The 21,469-nt window shown below is 35.0% G+C and overlaps 1 protein-coding gene across 2 annotated transcripts in view; it reads left to right on the forward strand.

The window, feature by feature from the left end:
* Nucleotides 1-21,469, forward strand: part of Gpm6a (glycoprotein M6A) — a 275,020-nt gene that overhangs the window by 160,891 nt on the left and 92,660 nt on the right. The window lies entirely within an intron of this gene.

The raw sequence follows: 21,469 nt of genomic DNA on the forward strand, positions 1-21,469 counted from the left end.
TGGTTGATACTCATTTAATTTATTGCTTTTCATGGATACAGTGCTGTTTTAATAAATAAGGAGCAAAAGTTCATGGTTTGGGGGGCTATTTAGTGATATTTTTCCTTTCTGTATGGCTGACTATAATCAACTTATGGGTAATACACGTTAAATTTCAAATGCATTTTAAAGCTTTATAACCATATCTGCCTATATGTGGCAAAAATGTTTTTTTTTCTATTAAAATTGGTTAAACACTGCCCATTTCAAATGATTCAAGCGGCTTTAGACATTTTTGAAACATCAAGTGGGGTTTCAGAAGAAATTGGTTTCAGCCCAGTAGAGGCAGCCTTTGCTCTCGTGTCTATGCACAGGCTTATGTAATGCTAGAGAAAACACTCTTGTTTTCTTAAGATTAAAAGAATAATGCTACCTAATACACCTAAGGAAAATAGTTAAGAGAAGTACAAGAAAAGATACATTTCCAAGAATTATTTTGAATGTGTATAAATGCATTTTTGTTTTAAAACCGCATTTTAAAATGATGTCATTGGTGGTTTGGGGATGCAGTATAGGCTTTTTCATATGTTGAAATGTTCAGGTATGCTGGTTGTCCTCTCTAAGTACACACACACACACACACACACACACACACACACACACACAAACAAACACACACTAACACACATGCACTCACACATGCACACACCCTTTTGGGTATAGATGCTATACCCACCTGTATTCAGAGAATAAATTTGTAAATGTTTGCGATATACAATAAAGATAATAGATAAGCTAATGATCTCCAAAGTGTATGCTTTCCTTGTTAATGACACATTTAAAGAGAAACAAAAATCAACATGACTATAACATGAGCTTTTATATAAGTACCAACATGATTTATCATGGGCACAAATAATTTAAGGGTTCATTAGAGAATTTGAAATGTAAATTTTCTTAGCAATTTCTACCCTACATTATACTGAACATTTCAATGGTCTGCTTCATTTTATAAATAAATATATTATTCTTATATCTTTTTAATGCACACAGTCATATTCTTCTTAAGCAAAAAAGACAGTTCAATCATTTTGAGTAGACAAATGGCACTCATTACACTAAATAAAACCTCAAGTTTAACATGGACCATGGTAACAGGCTGAATGTTTCGCAGCAAGCTCTGGTAGAGGAAGGAACAAGAAAAATGATGTAATGATGTTATGATGTTTTTTTTTTCCTCAGGCAATACTAAAAATCGTTCATAGAGGGGAGGCAGTAGCACATTGACAGGACAATCTGTCACAGTGGGTGTCTCATCACTAACATATGCACATTTAAATCAGAAATAGTGGACGAAAGCAATGTTAAATTAAAAAAATCTATATAGTCATCTGTAAGTACATGAGGGTTCTAAGCCTTGTTGACTTCCTTAGGGAGAAGATTTCATTCTCTTCATTCCTAAGTAGTCTTTTCCCCTCAGCTATACCCATGACACTTTTTAACATGTTGGATGTTGGCAAGTTACATTTGAACAATCTCTACAGTAATGGAGAAGGGAGCATTGTGAATTTTGTATTGCTCAATGTTAAAGGAGCTGTTTGATAAGCAGTTAGAATCATTGGAAATATTTTAAGCGTTCAGGTAGACAGATTTAATGATCCATCTACCGTAAAGGAAAGCAGCAGTTCATGTTCCCTCTGGTCCTATTTTCTTAAATGGTATAGGCTTTTCAATACAAATTCTGATACCAGCGTTCTCTTCCAGTTGAAGATGTTTTCCAGTCCTTCTTATAATTTAATGTCTTTTATTGTACTTAATGATATTGCTTCTTGACCAGCCTGTAAACCACAGATAACCTGATTTTATTAAATAGAGGAGTATTACACCAAATGAATATTGGAATTAAATCGCAGAGTGTGGTTAACAGGTTAAATGTGTCTGAGGGAGCCTTAGCAGCTGCGGATACCAAGAAAAGTGATGTCATTATTTGTGATCCTTTTTTCCTCCAGTTACTCTGAAAATTGTTCTCCTGCAGGGGAAGCAGAAGCAACTTTATTTCCTTGATATAAATCAGAAAGATTTAAATTTGTATTAGCATTTGCCTATACCACCTTTTAAATTCCAGTAGAAGGTAAAATTGAATCCAACAGTTTAATTAAATATAGCAGAAAACTATATTTAGTTGATGCTTAAGGAATTAGAAGGGTCCTCCATAAGAAATCTGTTTTTCTTTATATTCATGTACTTTTTCCCATGTTGTCTGTAAAAGACAATCAAGAACGAACAATTGTGACTTCTATCCTGATGCATATTGAGATTAGGAGGGTGAATAATTTAAGAGTACGGGCGACTTCAGCAGACATTCTGTTCCACCAGTCCATGCTTTGTTACAATTCTAAAATGGAATTCCTTAATCTGTTGCTCCATCATTTTCTTAGCCCTCACCAACAGTATCTCATTGCACTGAAGGGATTCTAATGTTTTCAAAGATCGCTTTTATAAAACATGCTCTCTAAGTGAAATCCAATTCCTTAAGCATGTGTTCAATCAGAGCAGCAGCATTCTAGGACTAAATGGGGAAACACAAAAGCAGACTATGTTGAACTTGGCCTTTGGGTATGGTCATAATAACCTAATATAATTGTCATCAAAGAAAGGATGGTGGCCATGCCATCACATCAAATGCTCCTGGTTTTATAGAGATGTTGAGTAAAGGTTATAAATATTTTTATGACTAATTAAAATGACACAATAATATCCTGCTTATTTATGATTAAATTTGTATAAATTTTGTAACTCATAATCAACTGTAGTCTGGTGCATAAGTACACATGCTAACCAAGCACTGCAGTCTGAAAATGTTGAATGGGAAATTTCAGAAGTAAACATCATACAAGTTTTCATTTTTCTGCTGTTCTGGAAGTGTGAGGAAACTATATGCTATTTTAATCCATCTTGCTTAGCGCGTGAATCTCCCTTTGTCCAGTGTATCCATGCTGTATATATCACACACCTGCCACTCACCATCTTGATTTGCAGACTAGTTATTGACTATTGGATATTGGCTATCACAGTATCAGAGTGCTTGTATCCAAGCAACCCTTGCTTTGCTTAATAATCTCAAAGATCAAAAGTAATAATACTGGCAATTCAGACAAGTCAAAGAAGTCTGTAAAAGGCATTTTTAAAGTAAAAGGTGAAAACTCTTAACATCTTTTGATGTTGCTAAGATTGATGATATGGTAGAATCATCTGCATATGAAATCTGTGATGGTTTTGCGGTCACCTGTCATACTAAAAAGTCTTAGTTATAGGATATGCTAAGTCCTTAGTCTTTTATTCCATTCCATCTCATTACATAGGCATTGTATCATTTCATATTATCACACAGAGAAGAGTGAGTATAGTACAATAAGCTAGTCTGAGACAGACAGACACACAGACAGACATACACACACACACACACACACACACACACACACACACACACACACACACAAAGAGGAACACTGAATTCCCACAACTTTTATTGCAATATATCAATTATTCTATTATATTATTAGTTTTATGAGTTTATTAGTAGTTGTTACTTTCTTACTGTTCCTTGTTTATGCTTTACTTTCTTCTAAATATAAGGCTCACTACTGTCCATGACATCAGATGTCTACTGGAGATCTTAGAATGTATACACTGTGGAAGAGGGACACTGTGGGTTGGGGTACATGCCTCTAACTAAGGTACTGTGAGGCAGAGGCAGGCAGATCCAGGAGCTCCCCTGCAACTCTGAACTTCAAGTTCAGGGAAAGTCTGTCTAAAAGGAATAAGGCAGAGAGTGATAAAGCAAGACACTTGGCACCATCTCTGCTGTCCATGGTCATGTGCATCCTGCATATATATGCATACATATGCACATACCACACACACACACACACACACACACACACACACACACACACACACACACACACCCCTAACACACACAAAACACATAATAAAAGAGGGATACTGAGCATATTGTTTATTTGTAAACTTGCATTTATGTCTAAGACATTTTGTCAGTTCCTAATAGGAAAATACATGAGTAGTTAAAAGAGTTTCTAATAATTAGTGAATTAGTGGGTACATGTTTAGGTACCCAAATAAATGGATGACTCTTTCCTCGTAAACAATTTCAGTCATGACATCACTGAATTAGGAGGGATTTACAGAGGAAATCTGGTGAAACAGTGGGTAGAGGAAGTGACAGAAAAGGTAGCAGCCATGGTATTAATCACCAGGTTTTCCTATTGTGATGTATCTGTGGCACAGATACAAGATGAACCAATCAACCACAGACTTCCTAGTCAACACTGATGCCTGTTATGCTTTGTCAATGGCAATAGTCTTTGATGACCACCAAATACTATATCACTAGTAAAAGCAAAAGGTCAGATTAAATAGAAATGAAGTCCATTTTCACCACTTCAGTCCCTATCATACACCCATTCTTATTCTCATCTCAACACAATATTACCAACTAATGTTTTATGCCAGCATACTCTTAACTTTTTAAAGCCAGCAACACATACAGGGAAGAACAACATCCAAGTTCATTTTCCTTTTGATTCATTTTCAATACTGGTAATTAATTAACCTCATAATTAAGAATACTATACACTATTTTTTTTGTTTTTATTTTTCATTATTGCCCCTGATACAGTTCTACCCTTAGATGGTTCAGCCTTAGCTGCATGCCTTGTTATCTAAGAAAAAGTTCGTGTAGTTGCTCTTGCTAAACTATTTTGGTTAATTCACTACCTTGTTCAGGTGTCAAGTGGTATGTTTTCTTGGGGAGATGTTAGTAAACATCTGTTCACCCCAGATAGTGCAACAAAGATAAACCAAGAATGTATTGGGTTTCCTTGAGGAATGTAAGTGAGGGGTCACTGACAAAAGTGTGGGTGACACCGATACAGCCACATCATTGAGAATATGTACTTACATTTGATATGTAACCTCATAATTATGTGCTGCATTATACATGCAGATACACCCATGACTAAATAGGGGTCTGTACAGAAAAGTTTATATATAATATATAGACTGACTGAAAGTCTTTGAAAAAATTGAAAAGGGTTATTTTTTATTTGAAAGATGATTGTTTAACATTCCTGATGGGAAGATTTATGAAAAGGTAAGACAACCTTGGCTTTACCATACTAGGGAATGTTAGCAGACATAATTGCCTTGTGATTTCAGAAACAGACATTAGCCTAAGGACTTAACATAAATTAACTCATTGACTCTTCACAGTAACCTTAATTGGTACTTACATTGAGGAAACTAAAAATCAAATAGGTTAATTAACTAAACCCGACTTACAGAGCAGACAGTAATGGTAAAGTTGGGTTCAATACCATCACACCTGACACCAGAATGTGAGCTTTTCAACACACCCTGTTTCATACTGAGTCAACAATTGCCTGTCTGCCCCACGCCCTCCATAGTGACTGCTTCAACCACACACTTTTAGCAGATGCATCAGCCATGTTCTGTAATTTATGACGACATTTTGTACTCTTCATTCTTGGTTTTGAACCACTTACAGATATCCTTCACAAGAGCAAAAAAAAAAAAAAAAAAAAAAAAATTGATGTGGACCATCAACCTACCACATGAAAGTCATTATTGACTGAAAAGATAAGCTGAGTCAATTTACTCACATGTTAAACCCAGAAAACACTAAATCTTGGTTCATTTCCATATTTCTTCACATATTTTCCTAACTGTTGTCCATCTCTCAGCAAATCTGAGTCAATCTCTATTTGGTATCATAAAATCAGCTCTAACTGAAACAAAAATCAACATTAATTAAGGAGTTTTCTGTATAAAGTCTCTGAAGAATGTATTCAGTTTAATTTTGTGAGTGATAGTTAACTAAATGTATTCCTAATAGATGCTTAAATTTCAAATTGATGTTACTTTTTAGCACATCCTTGGTGTTTGAATTATTTCCTTCCTTCATCATTTATTTTCACAAATTGAATAATATATTCACACCTGCCCCCAAAATAACAGTGCTTACAAATAAATACTGATGGTACAAAACTTTAAAAAAATATTAAAAAGAATTAGAATAGATTATAGAAGAGTTAAATATATTAATGGATTTAGAATTGTTAGTATGTTGAAATATTTACTGTAAAGTAACAAACCAGCAGCAAATAATTTTGAGTTATTATTGAGATCTTGGATTTCATTACCCTCCCTTTTCTGTTTCAATGTTGACCATTCACAGACTTGTGAAAAAGGAACTGTTTTTATTCACCTAGTGGGTAACCTTCATCTCAAAAAATACCGTCACAAATCATCTCTTCAGCTGCCATCTCAGTATTTGGTTAACAAGTCTCAAAAGCCCATCAAAATTCATGTTTGATGAAGCATATAAAAAATCTGCACTTTGATACCCCTGTTTTTACTAGCTTAATGGGCCCAACCAGGAATGACCTTTGTCTAAGAAATTATTTTTATTCTTTCCTTCTATCAAATGTCACTCTAAGATAATGCTTAGTGGGAGAAATTAGGTGTATTACTAATTTAATAGTAATTTTCAGAGCACATGCATTCTCATAGTTATGATAGCTGCTTTCATTTAGATATAATACTTTTTATAATTTTATCCCCTAAAATTTTACTGCATCAGGTAAGAATTGTGCTTTTTGTACTTGTGTTACCTTTTATCTCTGAGCTCTAAGAAACTTATTAACAGGTTTCCAATCTCTTGTGGAAGAGGGTAGATGCAGATTGTTATAAATACACAGCCAGTTCTGTAAAATGAGTGTCTATTCACTCTTTCAAGTAAAAGGTATTAACGTCATTTCACTGACTGCTTAAAGGTGGACTTAAGCTGAAGTATTTCAGCAGTTATGGTAAGTGCAGTGTGACAGACTGAAGTAATTAAAGTGGTGTGTCTTAGAAATTACTTATTCCCTCATTGTCCAGAAGAAAATAGCTCACATAGTGGATTCCTAACACAAAAGGTAACATCTAATACGACAATTTTAGTCTCTCTGCATCCTTTGTTCCTAGCCAGTCCCAGCCCATACCCACCCTTCCCAGTTTTCTAAATACTGAAAGTTTGCATGCATAGAAAGCAGAACGCCCACATTATTTTCTAAACTCACTTTGGATAGCATCCCTCCTAACAGATGCCACGAGTATAGATTCCCGACATTACAGAATCGATTCATACTTTCCCACGTGCTCTCAAGTTGAGCTGGGAATTTCATCTTGGATAGTCTTAACCTGGACCAGGTTTCTTTTTTGTTCTGTGAAACTACGAATGATAGATGATCACTGGTTGGTTTTTCTCTAATTGTGAATAGAAAGATGAATCTTGATCTTAGAAGAAAACCAGTCCATTACTGGGGACCATTTATAGTGTTCACTGAGGAGTTAATTTATAATACTAACAAATATGGGAGCCAAAAACAAAGTGAGGGTGGTTGTTGGCTTTAAATGTTGTGCATTCCTTTAGAAATAAAAAAATATCAGCATATGAAGGCACTGGATACTGTTATAACCAGATTGCTTTCCAAAACACATATAAGATATGATGAATTTTTAAAATGTTTAATTGGACTTTTAGAATGTTTGATAGAGGGCTATGATGGGTTCTTTTCACGAGAAGAATGTTACATAAAGTATCACTCATGTTGCCTCCTGTTTTGAAATATGCACTCTTTTTCTTCATTTTTCAGAAACTAACATTTTCAGAATGATTTTCTTTGTGTTTTGTGTTACTGGATCAAATTTAATCATGAACAATTGGAACTACTGTAGTTTCTGTACATAAAAGTGTATTAATCAAATATCCACTCTTGGTTCCTCTCTTCATAGCACATTGTGACTATGTTCTAAGTAGCTAAGCACTTTCCCTAGAGGCAGAAAGTAAGTATTGAAAGATAAATCACTTTGAGTTGTCCTAACAGCTATTTTCTAAATGTTTGACATTTAATACACAGCATGTCTTATTGTTCATACGTTTATGTATAGATGTTATTTCTTGTCTGCTTTTTCAAAGTACAAACTCCTTAAAGGTAAGAATTCTAGTTCTTTTTGCACCTAACTGACAAAGCAAGTCCCTTCATATCTGGGGATGATGAAATGGTAATGGGTGACAGAGAAGGGGAAGACCGTAGAGGAAGGGAGAGAAGAGGATGAAGATAATGTCAACCATACAAGAAAAGAGGAAGTGTGAGCACATCTCCTCCCAGAGACAGTTCTTACAAAGCAACTGAAGACTTGGGAGAGTGCTGCCTTGACTCCATTTTATGTCATTAGATTTGAACCAAAATAATCTTCTATTCTTCAACCTGATAATATTCAGCAGTTTGATAGCAGCTTTCAGCAGACTGAAGAGATTTTTCCTTTTCTGTTATTGAAGAACCCACATATTTTTAGCATCCCAAGTCTAGCAATTAAGCGAAACACATTGGACTGTCAAGTTCGTCAGATAGTTACAAAAATTTGGAACGAGAGTTAGATCTTAAAACATTTTGTATGATGTTGATTAAGGAATAATAGAATAACAATTTCAACCTTTGCTGTTCATGGGCTTTCTTTGTTCATTTCTGTGTTGATAAAGGAAACCAAAATGGTAGAAATTGCAGTTTGAAATTATCTAGGACAAGTAAATAAGATAAGAGTTCATTGAATATTTCTAATGAATAAATTTCTGTGGTAATAAGTTCTAAGAATAACGTGTAAATAACATAATTTTTATTCTTGTATTCTTAATTTTTATGTTTCATATATCAATTTCTAGAATTAACTGCTATTTTAAATCTAAATAAAAAACCTCATGAAATCATAACAATTAAGTTTAAATTAATGATGAGTCAGGATCATTTATTCAGGACATTTTGATGTTCATCTTTTTCTCCCTCCAGTTTTGGTTACTAATATTTTTATACACTTATTACAAGTGTACATATTTAAAACTTGTGAAATCACTACTGTGTAAAGTTGAAAATGAAATCTTGAAAAGTCAAAATAACTTCATAATTTAGATGCCAGTTATATAGTAAACAAAAAAGATACACGGGAAAATGTTTATTAATATAATGCTATCTTTATATACAAATTTGTTAAGACACTAGATAAAAGCTTAATTCTTCAAAGAGGTAACAAATACTTATTACTGACATTTGTGTCTACCTTTAAGGGCTAACAGGTTTTATGAATGTGTCTATGTATCTCTTTCATAAAAATATTAGTAATCTGTACATTGAATCTATGGCTTATTTTATATGGTTAAAATATTTTTCATGGAAAATTACGTAAAATTTTATGTTCTATTTAAATTTATATCATCAATATAATATTTGGTCTTAACATTGGTACTCTGCTTTCTTTTGAATTCTACAGTTATAGAAACACCAGTACAACACAGGGATGCTAAGATATTTTAAGATGACTAATTCTCTAAATATATATTCAGCAGAGTAGGGAGAAAGCTTTTAACATATTATGATATAGAATTCATGTATTCACTTAACTCCCTATATTGAAAAACCCATAACCATTACTCACTCTCCATCTCTGTCAGATGCTATTGCTCTCAAATTACATTGGCTCACAATTAAAAATTGAATAATTTTTTTTAGCCAACAACTAACTTTATATATTTTATTAGAGTGTTGGTTATTGTAAGGGTCTAGTAGCAAATACTGACTAAAGCTTCCTCAGGCCACTGAACAAAGAGTGTTATAAAAGCTGCCATGATGCTCAGATGATGCATAACAACACTGGAGTATGTTTCAGAAAGAATATTGTTATTTATTTATAAAAATGAACAGTGAAAATATAAAGAGGGCATTATTCTTCTATGTTTTAATCACTAAATATCAGAGCACTGAAATCTTTGAGCCATTTGTTATGACTACCCTATGGCAAAGAGTTGTAATTGCCTTCTTTTTCACTTCCATGTGAAATGCAACTTCAGACGTGCGAGACAAAATCTGAATACTTCTTTCTGTTCTGGGATTCTGGGATGAAAATGCATTTTATATTTCCCCTAACAAAATTGTTTTCATGAGGAAACTCATTGCATTAAGAGGAGAAAGTGAGAATGAATGTCTGTGTCTGTGTTCATCAGAGATATTGGCCTTTAAGTTTTCTGTTTGGTCTTTGTCTGGTTTTAGTATCAGGGTGATACTGGCTTCAGTGAAGGAACTGGGAAGGGTTCCTTCATTTTCTATTATGTAATAATTTTAGGAATTTTACTGCTCTTCTTTGAAAGCTTGGTAGAATTCTTCACTGAAGCTCTCTGGTCCCCGGGCTTACTTTTAGTTAGTATGTTTTTAATTACTGCTTCTATCTCAATAGATCTGGTTCTATTTAAATCATTTATTTCATCTTGATTTAATATTGGTGTGCCAAATATATCTCAAAATTCATTCATTTCTTTCAGACGTTCCAATTTGGTGGAACATCGATTTTTAAAGAATGTCCTTATGGTCTCTGAATTTCCTTGGTGACTGTTTTAATGCCTCATTTTCCATCTCTGAGTTTATTAATTAGGGTTCTCTCCCGCTCTTTTTGTTTATTGCTAAAGATTTATTAGTCTTTGTTTTTTTTTAAAGATTTATTTATTTATTATGTATAGAGCATTATGCCTGCAGGCCAGTAGAGGGCACCAGGTCTCGTTACAGATGGTTGTGAGCCACCATGTGGTTGCTGGGAATTGAACTCAGGACCTCTGGAAGAGCAGTCAGTGTTCTTAACCTCTGAGCCATCTCTCCAGCCCCGACAGCCCGAACTGACCTACTCTGGTGATGGGATGGCCAAACACCCTAATTGTTGTGCTAGAAACCTCATCCAACTACTGAGGGATCTGGATGCAGAGATCCATGACTAGGCCCCGGGTGTATCTCTGGGAGTCCAATTAGCGAGAATGAGGAGGGTTTATATGAGCGAGAATTGTTGAGACCAAGGTTGGATAAAGCACAGGGACAAATAGCCAAATGAATGGAAACACATGAACTATGAACCAATGGCTGAGGGGTCCCCACTGGATCAGGCCCTCCGAATGGGTGAGACAGTTGATTGGCTTGATCTGTTTGGGAGGCATCCAGGCAGTGGGACCAGATCTTGTGCTCATTGCATGAGTTGGCTGTTTGAAACCTGGGGCCTATGCAGGATTGTTTGGCTCGGCCTGGGAGGAGGGGACTAGACCTACCTGGACTGAGTCTACCAGGTTGACCTCAGTCTGTGGGGAAGGCTTTGCCCTGGAGGAGATGGGAATGGGGGGGGGGGGGGTTGGGGGGAAGGTGAGGGGGACGGGAGGGGGGAGAACAAGGGAATCCGTGGCTGATATGTAGAACTGAATTGTATTGCAAAATAAATTAAAATAAATTTAAAAAAAAGAAAAAAAAGATTTATTAGTCTTGTTAATCTTTTCAAAAATATCCAACTCGTTGTTCAACTGATTCTTTATAATGGGCCAAAAAAGAATAAGTCTTTGGTACACAGCTTTAATCACAGTACTCGGGAGGCAGAGGCACGTGGATCTCTATGAGTTCAAGGTCAGCCTGGGCTACAGAGTGAGTTCTAGAAAAGGTGCAAAGCTACACAGAAAAACCCTGTCTCAAAAAACCAATAAAGAAAGAAAGAAAGGAAGGAAGGAAGGAAGGAAGGAAGGAAGGAAGGAAGGAAGGAAGGATAAAGTCTTTATATTTAGCTAGGTGCTACACTTGCTTAGTAGAAGATTTCACTCAAGTTGAAGACATGAGTGTGAAACTTAGAGGAACTGTAATACTTAAAACTTACTGATCTATGGATGTTAGTAAGACTTTTTCACCTATTCTTCTAAAAAAATCTAAATTTTGTTCCTTTTTAAGATTTTGGAAAGGGTGAGTTTTGCTAAATATACAAGGCAGTTGACAACATTTTACCCTATTTTTAATGATTGTTTAGTCCAATATGTACTCTAAGTTTTCTTCTTTCTGTAGCATGCCTTTTATTCTTTATTGTTTGGAAGGCAGTACTACTTCTTATTTTTTAACATGTGTTAAGTAAATATATATAGATATAGATATAGATATAGATAGATAGATAGATAGATAGATAGATAGATAGATAGATAGTTATATATATTATGACCCCAGATCTTGGCCCATATTTTTTTCTTATTAAGAATTTTTTTATTCATTTTACATACCAACCACAGATCCCCCTCTCTTCCCTCTTCCTGCCTCCCAGCCTTTCTACCCCCAACCCACCCCCCATTCTCTCATCCAACAAGGTAAGGCCTCCCATGGGGAGTCAGCAGAGCCTGGTACATTCAGTAGAGGCAGGTCCAAGCCCCTCCTCCTGCATCAAGGCTGTGCAAGGTGTCCCACCATAGGTAGGGGGCTCCAAAAAGTCAGCTCATGCACCAGGGATGGATCCTGATCCTACTGACAGGGGGGCCCTTAAACAGATCAAGCTACACAACTGTCTCTCTTATGCAGGGGTTGGCCCTAGATTTTTAGTTGGACTGGATTCTTTTTTACCTCATTCTTTTATTAATTGTATTTTTTTAAGTTTTAAATAATTTCTTACAATGTATTTTAATCATATTAAAATCAGCTCTCTTCTTTCAGATCCACCACTCCATTCCCTTTCTGTGTCCTCTTTCTATTTTTTTAAACTCAGCTCCAATTTGTGCTGTTCAAATATTCTTGTCGAGCTGTATTCCTCTAGTGCTTGGTTGACAACCAGAGGCCACACCCTTAAAGAAAACCACTCCAAAGCAGCTATCAAGAGCCAACAACCCCTCCTCTAAAGGAGTGCTGTACCCACCTGCCCTCTCCACGCTGGGATTTGTTCTGTCTTGAACTTAAAGATCATCTTGCATGTGTTATCACAATTGTTGTGAGAACATGTGTGCAGTTTCCCTACTGTGTCTAAAAAAAACTGTTTACTTGTAATCCTCTGCCACCATGTCCTGACAATCCTTGTGCTCCATTTTCCATAATGATTCCTGGGATTCAGAGGAAAAGGGATTGATAGAGTTGTCCCATTTAGGACTGAGTGTTCCACTATCTCTTGTTCTCTTCATCTAAACAGTTAGTTGTGGGTTTCGTTGTCACTTGTCATCTCGTACAAAAAGAAGCTTCTCATATGAGGTTGAGAGATGCAATAACTCATACAATTACTCAATGCATATTAAAAAACATTAGCTTGATTTTTAGATGTTCTATTTGGTAACTTCAGCAACAGGGTCTTATCTGTTTATTCTTCTTGTATATTTAGAATAAAAATATCAAATGCAGAATATTATTATTTTAAAGAGGTGAATGGAATATAAAGACATTTGGATTTAGGATTATTATAATCTTAAATTAAAATCCTTCAAATGATTTAGTATCTCTCTTTGACAAATAAGGATGAGGATTTTTTCCTAAATTTTTAGAAGTGAATAATACATAAATGAAAAATTACTACTAAGCACATTTTGCAATAAATGTTTGTGACACTCAAATTCATTTATCCCTATTAATTCAACAAGTGTATTCAACACCACCAGCTCAAGGAGTAGGTCTCATATTTCAGTCATTAGTCTTACTTATTTTGAGGTATGTTAGAGCATAGATTTCTGATTCATTGTCTGTACATCTTGAGTTACTAGGTCAGCAGTTGTGAGTTAGGGCTTAAAACTTTACAGTTCTAATGTTTTTATAGGCAATGCTATAGATGCTATTTCTTGTACCACACTTAGAGAATTGATACCATTTCTGATAATTTTTGCAATAGACATTTTTAATTTATATTTGAACATAAAAATAATATATTTGAAACTTAATTTTGAGGAAACTACATAGTCAGATATTGAAATTATTTCGAATGAGAACTTTAAGCATGTTCTAGGCAATATCTTCAAATTTTCATTTTGATGCCAGTTGTAGTGGTATATGTCTTTAAGTGAAGCTCTGTGAGTTCTAGCTAGCTTGATCTATATAGCAAATTCCAGCCACGGTTACATAGTGAGACCTTATCTCAAAAAAGAAAAGAAAAGATATTTAGAAAAAGTACAAGAAACACATATAAATGCAGAGACACATGTTGAAACACACAGGAATCCCATAAAAACACAAAACTGAAGGTTGTAATATATATATACACAAGGGACCCGCAAGGTTAAAAAAGTGCCCTGACTCAACATTACAAGACGTTGAACCTGCAAAGATGCTGTTGAGTTCATTTTGTGTAGATCATATTCTGCTGGGCATGGGGCATGCCCTTAAGAATTTTTTTTATCTCAGAGAGACTCCCTTGAAGAAAATTAATTTTTCATTTACAGTGGTTATCAACTGGAGATAGCTTCTCGGTTAGGGATGGGAGCATGTTTTCACTTCTCCTTTCAGCTCTAGGGCCCCATCTGGTGCAGACTTGTGCAGGCCCTGTGGACATTGTCATAGCCTTTGTGAATTCAAATATGTGTTGGTCCTGGTGTTTTTAAAAGGCCTGCTTTCCTGGTGTCCTCCATCAACTCTCTCTCTCTCTCTCTCTCTCTCTCTCTCTCTCTCTCTCTCTCTCTCTCTCTCTCTCTCTCTCTTTTAAAATAACATCTTTAATTAAAGCTTTTGCAAGGTAAAATATTAAACTTAAAATAGGTCTTAGTACATCAAATACTAAGCTCTTTAATTGTATTCCAAGATAGTCTTTAAAACCTAACAGCCCACATATCACAGAAGAGCAACCTTGATCTGCAAGTGTACAGAATGAATTTTACAAAAACATAATAAATATATTTACGCCCTTACACTGGCCCCTCTTCTGCAGGGCTCGCTAAGATCTGAGGGAAGGGATTTGAAGGAGACGTCCCATTTAAGACTGAGTGTTCTGAAGTTTCTCATTCTCTGCTTATTGTCTGGCTGTGGGTCTCTGTATTTGTTTCTACCTGTGGCAGGAGGAAGCTTCTCTGATGATGGCTGAACCAGGACTGATCTATGAGGAAAGCAGAGTGTTGTTAGGACTCTGTTTTGTCCTGTTCTGGTTTGTTTGTTTTTGTTTTATCCTATTTTATCATTATTCCTTAGCTACCTGTTGGTTTTCTGATGAGAGGCAGAAAAGATGGAGATCTGGACAGGAGTGGAGATGGGGAGGAAAATCGTAGTCAGAATATATCATATAAAAATCTATTTTCAATAGAGGGAGAAATTATTACTTTGAAAAACCAAAAGGGTGTTGAAACCTAAAAATCACATTTAATTATTTCTTGATTACTTCAAAAAAGCATTGTGAAATGTGAAGTGACTTACACCTTGGAACCCAATAGATATAGAAGAAAATTTAAATCAGGGAATGATGAAGAAAAAGTTCTGAAAATATTAATTTGTTTATCAATATATCTATTACTGTAGATTCACTATAATACATCAGAACTGAATTATTTAAGGGTATTCATAAGCATTGATATATCACATCTGTGGACATCATGGATTGTCAGTTTTATTACCCTTTTCAATCTTACAAGCTAGTTAACAATCGTAACTAACAAAGAAAATTTGTGCTATAGTTGAGAAAAGCCCCAATGAAAACTGTTTATAAGCATAATAATCTATGTTGGCTGATTATCTATGTTATGATTGAAAAATAACACACGACACTATTACTTACAAAAAATAAAATGAATAAAAGATGTATCTATTGTTACCTTAATTTTCATGCACTATATTTTTATCATTTATTTCTGGCATTGTTTTATTAATAAAGGTACTATATAAAAATGTAATAAAATAACTAGAGGTTTGTCATACATTGATATGGAATATGACAATAAATTAACTGATCTTTCTAGAGAAGATAAATCTAAGACAATTAAAAAATCATTTTGAAAAATGTTGAGGAACATAAAATTTAAACTCAAAACACAGGTAGCAATTCTTGAGACTGTTGTTTTGGATTTGAAAACTTTCAAAGCAAGTTCCTCAGGGAAAGAAAATACCTCTGGGAACTGATTATATCTTCATTAGGCTAAAACAAATAAACAAATAGCTCTTGCATCAGTGGAAGAACTTATAAACTGACTTTCCCTCAGCAATACCCATAGGAATCATACCTTAGAACTTCTTCCAGAATTTCCAGATGTGAATACCACTGCTGGATTATAGCCTATCCTCGATAAGACAACATAAGTCAATAACATGGATTGACTGGTTTATTTATTTATTGGCTGCTACCTATTCATAATAAAAAAAACTACTCTAGCATAGAAGAAATAAGCAGAAATATTCCAACATAGATGTGAAATCTAATTTTACCTTATATTGGCCATGTATAAAGCGAGGAAACTGATGTGCCCTTAATGGCAGACTGTTTCAGAGAGGCTTATTCTCTACACATTGACCAGTCACTGCTGAAAGATGCTTCTCTGAAGAAGACTGAAAGCTGAGTAATGCTTATTTAGAAGATAGCATGATAGTATGTCCACTTAGCAAATTAATGTAGTTTGTTCTGCCCTGGGGCTAGGCATGGATTTCCTTCTGCGGGTCAGGCCTTGATTCTAATCAGAAAGTAGTTGTTTACCCCCATAGCATTCATGGACTTTGCACCCAAGAATATATATTGCCAGGCATTTTCTTGGTTTTTTTTTTTTTTTTTTTTTTTGGTTTGTTTTTTTTTGTTTTTGTTTTTTTGAGACAGGGTTTCTCTGTGTAGCTTTGCACCTTTCCTGGAACTCACTTTGGAGACCAGGCTGGCCTCAAACTCACAGAGATCCGCCTGGCTCTGCCTCCCGAGTGCTGGGATTAAAGGCATGTGCCACCACTACCCGGCATTTCTCCATTTTCTATAACAAAAGGGTGTATGTGTAGATGGTGTTTTCAGCAATAGGCTCTTACCATTAAGTTCTGGCAGACAACCAAGAATAAATGTCAATACTCTATATTGTTTTGGAAGTCTCTTGGGTCTCCCTGACTAATAGATTCAGCAACTGTGCTTTTTATATGGCAATCTGCGGTGTAATAAGTGTTTGGGGAGTGCTCAGTCATAATTGTGACACCTGTATCACACACCCTCCCACCAAGTGTCAGGGCATATCTTGAAAAAGAGGGCGGAATTATTGTAAGAGCTTGGAGTTCGGGAGGACTGTCTTCTGATCATGGCAGTACTCATGCAAACACTCATGTACTCACAGCAGCTGTGATAGTTAACAAAAGATCAAGTCACCAAACATCCAAGTATTGATGAAGGAGTATCACACAAACCCTAAACCCCTTGCTGAGTGGTTATTGACAGTTGATGACTGCGAAGAGAGAGTGCCAGTTTTCTGGCAGGATGTGGCCCTTGGTAGGTTGCACATGCTCCAATGGACGGCTGCACAATCATGAGCTCATAAATTAGACTCAATGGATTTTGTATTGATAAAATCATGTAATTCCCTACTTGATTATTGAAATGATTAGGATATGTTTACCTTTTAGATTGTATTTTATCTTAATTAATTGAGTACAGTTACCTCCTAGTCCATTGTAAAACTATTGCAAATCCATTGCAAAATTTTGTTAGGATATATAACAAAAGTATAAAATTTAGTAATGAAGAAACTTAATGATTATTTTAGGATGGCTACAAGCCAAAAAATTCTCCCAGTTGTCAATAAACAGACTAGATGATAAACCTTTTGATATGAAAATATAACTAAATTACAACTAGCACTCCATGCATAAATAAGTACACATGTAAGAAAGTCTTAGTGGCATTTGAGACAAACAGGGTGATGTGTTAAAACATTTGAATAGTTCAGCCAAGCTGTTGGATAAGGTCAGAATCTTGTGTAAGCTTCAGCTGGGGTAAAGGAGGAAATTGGCTTGACAGCTTAACGAGTGTAAATCTCCCCATGGGGCTGCTACCTCCATAGTACTTGGCTTTGGCTTCTCTAAAGCAAAAACACAGTAAAGATACAGAAGAGAGATGCTAAGTTCAGCCCACAGTATATTTGTGATGTAATCCTGGACGTAACATTCTATCATTTCTGCCACGTACTATTATTTATAAACAAGTTATTAAACACAGCACTTACTCAAGTAAAAGGCACCTACGCTGTAGGCATTACTCAGCTTCCTACCGTACATGTCAATGTACCTCAGATGGAAGATGTTCAGGATGGAATGTACTATGTTGATAGTATTTTACATTCTTTGTTCTCAGATTTCATCACTTCAGTCATCACTTCCTACATTTCCCATGCTAGAAGCCAATGAGTCATTACGAATAATTACGAATTGCTAATAACTATTAAGTTCCCCATTTGATCAATATCTAAGTATCCACCAAATTCTTTCCCTCAGTCATTTCTCCTAATTGTGATTTTTTTCATTTTCATCCAATCATTTGCTAATACTGCTAATCAATTTTTGTCCTGAGCTATTTCAGTTTTCATTCACACATTTCAATTCATTCAATCTTTATTCACATAAAGGGTTGTTTCCCCTGTCAAACTAAATATATTCATGAATTCTGTAGCTTATAGGCTTTCATTAGGGATCAAAATATAGCATAGTAATATAGTGTTACTTAGCATGCACAAAACCTGGGTTTTAAACCCCATCACTGTAAAAATAAAATAAATAATAGGTGAATAATTAAATAGCTTATATTATTTTAGTACATTTAAGATATATTGATTTTCTTTACTTTGGTGTATCTATCTCGTCCCCATTTGATTCAGAATAAACTCTCTAGCCTCATTTTCAATTACATAATTTACCAATAATTATTTGACATTTTCTTACTTCATTTTAACCATATTTTATTCTATTAATGTAAATGGAAAGCTCAACAACATTTCTCTTGTGACAAAATATAACCCTACTCTAATTACAATATCTCCAAGTTTGACTGAGCCTCTTCTTGGCATAATGATATCAGTCCAGTTCATAATCCAAAGAAACAAATAGTGTGTGCTGCTAGTGATGAACAAGGCCTTTAAATTCTAAATAAAAACTAAGTAAAAATACATTTTAGTGAGATCATATTACTCATTCAAACTGATTTATTTTTCTTCTGTCAGCAAAACAAATATAACTAGTGTTTGTATCATTACTGCCTGCATTAATAAATTCTTTTGTTCCCATGCCAGTTATACTGATGACTATACTGTCTGAAGACTCTTAGCTATAATATTAATATGTGAATATGACCACAGGTTATGATATCAAGTTACCAATTTGATTAAAAATAGGCTTTGGGGCTGGATGATAGCTCCTTCAGTAAATTGAATGCCTTACAGCAAGATGACCTGAGCTCAGATTTCCAAACAAGATCATGGCACAGCAGCACCCCTGGAAGCTCCGTGGTGGCTATAAGGGAGGAGACAGCCTCCCTTATGCTCACTGGCCAGCTAGGCTAGCCTACAGTATAAAGAAAAGTTCCAGAGCCATGAGAGGCCCTGTCTTCTTAAGTGAAAAATGAAGCCAGCATCTAGAGCAGTCCTGATTTCCACATCCATGTTGTACATGGGCACAACTGCACACATGTGTGTACCCATACACACAAATTGTTTTAAGTGGGCCTCCATAATTATGTTAATATATGGAAATGTTTCTGGTTGTTTTTGGCGGATACTCCATTAATTTTTCAAAAAAAAAGTCGAGATGACAAAATACTGAGAATATAATACTATTTTATTAGAAGAATGTGAGGCATAGGTGTGTGTCACTGTGTTCTAAATACTTCTGTGTGTTTTGGTTAGAGTTTCCTTATGGATGCAATCATCCATGAGTAATATTCATTAGATGAAGGGTGCTTGAGTCCTTTCTCTGATACTTAGATCACATTTAATTTCTAAGTGCGGTTTTAAAGACGTAAAGTTAGTTTTTCTAGATTGTTTTCTTTATATGATAAAACTCGTGATGGCAGACATTAAACTTTTTAAAAAGTCAGAGTGAACAATGAAGAAATATTCCACTTCCGTGACCGACACTAGTTGACTTGACTGCATGTGGCAGGTCACTTAGACTCCATGATCTTATTTTAAGGATTTCATGATTATCATTTTAAAGATTCCATGACATTTATTTTAAGGACTCAGACTAGAGTTCTATATTAATTTTAAACACATTCTTTATTGCAGTGTTTTCAAAAAATATACAATAATAATATATTCTTTTTATTACATATATATTATATTTTTAAATAAAACGGACATCCTGTAACTCAGTGTTATTCAAAAATAAGCCTGAGCCGGGCGGTGGTGGCGCACACCTTTAATCTCAGCACTCGGGAGGCAGAGGCAGGCGGATCTCTGTGAGTTCGAGGCCAGCCTGGTCTACAGCGCGAGATCCAGGAAAGGCGCAAAGCTACACAGAGAAACCCTGTCTCAAAAAAAAAAAAAAAAAAAATAAGCCTGAGTAGTGATTTTCTGTTAACCTGATAAAGCTTAGGCATAAATTATATTAAAAACACAAAACAAAGATTTAACAGAAAACAGAAACATTCATATTTTACAAATTTATTCTGCTTTCTTTTTCTGTTACACATATATATGCACATGAATTCTTCCTCAAATCTCATTATTATCATATATATGATGAGAATTATCAAGTGAGTAAAAATATATGATACAAGTATAAAAAATTAGCTTAACTATTTCTTTCATCCCAGTACAAGCATATTTAGGTTTACTGCCTTCCCCAATGAAACAAACTAACATTTTATAAGCAACAAACAAGACATTTTCTTTGGTTGTAAGGACCTCCATCCACAACATGTGCTATTCTAGCTTTTAAGGAGAAGACCTTCATAATCAATAGCTAGCAGGGTTATACTCTTTAACCCATGGCTTCAGTAATTTTTATTCTTTTTTATTTAAGCAAGTAAGTTAATATTGAAATTCAGTGGTTTCCATTTTGAAGAATTGAGCATTTGTACACCACATTTATCTCCAAAGGCATTTGAAAGCAGCTAAAACACAGTGGCTGTAATATTTTTTGATGGAAAATAAGCTCATAAATACAATATCCAAGGAAGAGAACAAGAGCATTGGGATTGTGATACTTGCGTCATTCTGGACGCTTTCAAAAATTGAAGGAAATATCTTTCATCCAGATTCAGGAAATCTCATTAATGTGTTAGTCCCCCCCCCCTTTATTTTGCTGCTGAATTTGTTGACAGATAGTAATTGGGTCACTGTATTGAAATGCCCCATGTAAGCTCAGAATTCTCTGTGCTGGTTGTCATGACAACCATAGTGGTCGATTAAACATGCTCAGAAATTGGGAACCTGGGCTTCTCAGAAGCCGTTAAGTAGATGGAGAAGAGAACACTGTCTTAATAACGTTAAATTGGGCAGAAATTTTACATTTTTTTCTTTAAAGGCACCATTATATAGTTATTTGTGCTTCATTAATAAGCTAAACTTTTAACATATAAAAGGTAGATGCTTAAAACTCACTTCAATGACTACAAAATACAGTTTTAATTTTAAGTTAACTCAAAGGACCTAAGGAAGTTGAAACAGCAT

This window comes from Peromyscus californicus, unplaced genomic scaffold, assembly GCF_007827085.1.
Source record: "Peromyscus californicus insignis strain IS unplaced genomic scaffold, ASM782708v3 Scaffold_23__1_contigs__length_62951481, whole genome shotgun sequence".
Lineage (NCBI taxonomy): Eukaryota > Metazoa > Chordata > Mammalia > Rodentia > Cricetidae > Peromyscus > Peromyscus californicus.